General features: G+C 40.3%; 1 pseudogene; it reads right to left on the minus strand.

The window, feature by feature from the left end:
* Positions 1-2,256: 2,256 nt before the first annotated feature.
* On the minus strand, positions 2,257-3,370 carry LOC124974802 (adenosine deaminase-like; annotated as a pseudogene).
* Between the last annotated feature and the right edge of the window lie 1,067 nt (positions 3,371-4,437).

Genomic DNA, 4,437 nt, shown 5'->3' on the forward strand with positions numbered 1-4,437 from the left:
GGTGACCATTTAGTATTCATATCCTGCCATATTCCAAAAAGAATTTGAGATAACTGTTAGATATGAAGTGAATGTTTGAAATATTGTCATAATCTTGCTTTTATGTATAGTGATGTATTTAATAGGATTAGGGAAATTTTTAGGCACTATAAAAATAATAAGTGGAATATCAAGGTGATTTCTGTTTTCTGGTAGACATTGGTCATCAGAGAGTTCATATTGGAAGAAATGAGATTATGCACATTAGAAGAAGGGGAATATCAGATGAAAGAGGAGAGGCATTATTATTCTTGTTATAGCAGAGTAACTATTTGCATTGAGGGTTAATACAGCAAACTTGTTTCTGGATCTTTGATAAAGTCTCAAATAATAAAACTTTTTATATTAGTGGCAAAAAAGTATTTTAAAAACAAATATAATTCACATATCATCAAAGTCAATGGTTTAAAGTATTCAGTGGTTCTTAGTATATTCACAAAGTTGTGTAATCACCACCACTATCTAATTCCAGGATATTGTTATCAACCTCAAAAGAAACTTTACCTATTTGCAATCACTCCCCATTTCAACCTTAGTCCCTAGCCAATCATGGATTTGGCTATTTTTGTCTATTTTATAAAAATGATCTTTTGTGTCTGACTTCTTTCACTGAGCATGTTTTCAAAGTTTTTTCATGTTGTAGTATGTATCAACACTGCATTCCTTTCTATGGCTGAGTAATAAATAATTCATTGCTTGGATATATCAAGTTTATTTATTTATTAACTGATGGAAATTTGAGTTTATATCTATGAACATCCATGTACAAGTTTTTGTGTGGACATGTTTTCAATTTTCTTGCATAGAGCAAAATGTATAATTTTTTGTGGTATTGTGAATTAAACCCAGGGGCACTCTACCAGAGTTACATCTCCTGCCCTCTTTATTTTGAGACAGGGTCTCACTAGGTTGTACAGACTAGCCTTGAACTTGTGGTCTTTTCTATCTCAACCTCCCATGTAGCTGGGATTACAGGTTTGTGTTATTGCACCCAATGAGAAAAATGTACTTTTTTTTGTTTGTTTGTTTTTTGTTTTTTGTACTGGGGAATGAACTTCGGGGCACTTGAAGACTGAGCCACATTCCCAGCCCTAGTTTGTATTTTATTTAGAGACAGGATCTCACTGAGTTGCTTAGTGCCTTGCTTTTGCTGAGGCTGGCTTTGAACCCTTGATCCTCCTGCCTCAGCCTCTTGAGCTGCTGGGATTACAGGCATGCACCACTGTCCCTAACCAGAAAAATTTATTTTTAAGGAAGTATACTTTCATGAAAGTTTTATACATTCATTCATTCCAGGAATTATTTTCAGTGCCAAGTCAAATGAGCATTGGAAAGTATTACATCATTGTCTACTGAGTTTTATTCATTGTGTTTAAATAAAATTTAGAAATGAGTAGTCCTCAGGAAAGCCATCCTTTCCCCTGCCCCAGGCAAGATTACAGAGAGGTTACTTATTACTTAAACAAGGAAAACTTGATGAAACAGAGGATGATTTTTAAAAAATGGTAAGTTCAATTTGTACCTGGTTCAAAGAATATGTTATTTTGAGAGAACATATTGGGATTTTTTTTCTTTGTATTAAGACATGTAATAGTAATTCTATAACTAAAAAGGAAATTTGTCTGATTTATATATATAAGAATCACAGATTTATGAATTAATATTTGGTGACTGACATCAAAGAATGACATGAACTCTGCTTTATCCTACCTGAGACTCTAAAGATGTCTGCTGAGCTATTCTTTTTTTAAAAAAAACTTACTTTTATTTGTGCTTTTTAGATATAGATAATGGTAGAGTGTATTTTGACATACTATACACATATGGAGTATAACTTATTCTAATTAGTATCTCATTTTTGCACTTGTACATGTTTTGGTGTTTCACTGGTTATATATTCCTACATGTACATAGGGAAGTTATGTCTGATTCATTACTGTCTTTCCTATTCTCATTCCTCCTCTCTTCCTTCCTGTCTTTTTTTCTCTTTTCTTTTTTAACCAGCCACCAGCTGCTTTATTGAGCACCAGATTTTTCTGCAATTACTGCCTTAGGGGGAGGGTTTCAGAATTATCTGTGCCATTGGCAAGGGCCCTGGTCCCTGGCCAGGGCACATGATTAGAGAGATGTGACCATGCCAAGGTCTGTATTTACACAGGCTCAAGAGCATCAGTAGCTCTTAAAATTTTAGTCTTGGGAGGAATACAGGTAAGAGTGTCACTTGATCCCAGAGTTGTGAAGACTCCATCCACAGGGTGAGGGCTCAGAGAGCAGGCCATGCCATCTCCAGGGGTCCTGCCCAGAAGCATCTGGCAGCATACTGTAGGCTCTGTAGAGCTGGTCAAGGAGCTCCTACTTCTCATCTTCTTGGAGGAAGCTGGACTTTTTTGCATTGATGTTCAGTCACTTAAACTCCTCCTTGGCAAAGCCCATGTTCTGTTTGGTCATCTGGTAGTCAGTGTCCAGTGTGGACTTGAAGATGACCATGTTGAGTGAGTAGTCAGCCTAGCCCTTCTTGAACCGAATGACTGTGTGCTCTGTTTCTGGCTTCCAGGCACCTGTGAGGTACATAGACCAAGGGCAGACCTCAGAGTGCCACAGCTCATTGTAAAGGGCCTTGTCTGCCAGAGTATGGTAGTCATGTCCCAGCCTCTTGGTCTTGAGTGTGTCCAGGGCCTCTTGTACCATGTCTGCAGAGCCTGCCTCACCAGCATGGGCTGTGGTGGATGCCACTCCTCACCACCTCCCTGTAGACCTCCATGCACTGTGGGAAGAGGCTGCTTCCTTTGATGGTCTCATCACCATCCAGGTTGATGGCCACCACAGTATGCTGCTGGTACTTCTTATACAGCTCCACCACTGATGGCACATGCAGCACAGGATTAACTGTACTTTGACTCTGAAGGCTTGCTCCCTCTCCTTCAACCCCTAGTTCTCTATGTCCACCACCTCATTGGGGTGAGGTCCCTTTCAGCCTGGTTCCAGGGGATTGGTTCCACTTTGGAATTGGCTAGCTGGTGTGGGCAATAGTGCATCTCCACCTATACCATGCCCTCTTTGGCCTTCATCTCGACAAACTCATTGGTGATTCTTTTGATGGCCTCTCTGGAGCCTGTGTTAGCAGGCATGTAGTACTCAAATTTGGCCAAGAAGTCAGGCAGAGACTTTGGCTTATCTGTGCCAATGATGTTCTGTAGTTCCTCTGCTGTGTCAGCTGGGAGGGGATCTCTTGCTTCCTGTCAGAGTATGAGATGGTTTCAGGCTTGATGACTCCATCAAGGTAGGCATGCAGTTCCACTTTGGGCTTGTCAGAGGCAGGTGTCTGGGACATGTGCCAAGAGTGTGCCCTGGCCCTACTCCCTTCACTGAAGGTTGGCGAGTCTCTGCTGGCTTGGTAGCAGGTCTGCTTCCCTGTGGCCCTCTCTGCCAGCAGCCTTCCATGCTCCTCTTCCTTTCATTTCCCTTTGTCTAATACAGTAAATTAAGAAAGAATGAAACTATTCTTCCCTCTCCCCCCATTTTTATGTGTGCATCCACATATCAGAGAGAACATTCGGCTTTGCTTCTTTGGAATTGACTTATTTCACTTAGCATTTGTATTATCAGCTTTTCTACTGCTGTGACTAAATGATCCAACCAGAATAATTATAGAGGAGGAAATGTTTGAGGACCCACTGTTTCTGAAGTCTTAGTCCATAGAAGGCTGGCTCTATTCCCTGTGGTTTGAGGTGAAGCTGAACATCATGGTGGAAGAGAATGGCAAAGGGAAACAGCTCACGTTGTGATCAGGAAGTAGAGATGCCACTCTCCAGATATAAAATATATACCCCATAGCCACACCCCAATTCCCACCTCCTCCAGTTATACCCTATCACTTCAGTTAATCTCATCAGGGATTAATTAGATGATTGGGTTAAGATTTTTATAGCCCAATCACTTCTCTGAACCTTCTTGCATTGTCTCACACATGAGCTTTTGGGGGACACCTCACATCCAAACCATAACAGCATGATAATCTTCAGTTGCATCCATTTACCAGCAAAAGCATAATTTCATTCTTTATGAAAATCCTTAAAGAAAGTGGCAAAAGACTTTAGGCAAATTTGATCAAAGAAAATATAATTAAAGGGAAGTTAATCAATGTCCTCAGTCATAGGGATTTGTAAAATAAGATGGTGGGCAAATGATCAAGCTAAAATACTTGTGCATCCAAGGCCCAGGGCAACATTTAACAAAGATAAAATAAAGTGTTGACACTCAGAAACTTGGACAAAACCTTAGAAACTCACACTAAATATCCAAAGTTTACACACTGCTGGAGTCCACTCAAACAACACTGGTGAGAAGACCAGGCCATACCCAGGAAGGACAGCTTCAAGGCTGACAGGTTAAGGATAT

Source organism: Sciurus carolinensis, unplaced genomic scaffold (genome assembly GCF_902686445.1).
Source record: "Sciurus carolinensis unplaced genomic scaffold, mSciCar1.2, whole genome shotgun sequence".
Lineage (NCBI taxonomy): Eukaryota > Metazoa > Chordata > Mammalia > Rodentia > Sciuridae > Sciurus > Sciurus carolinensis.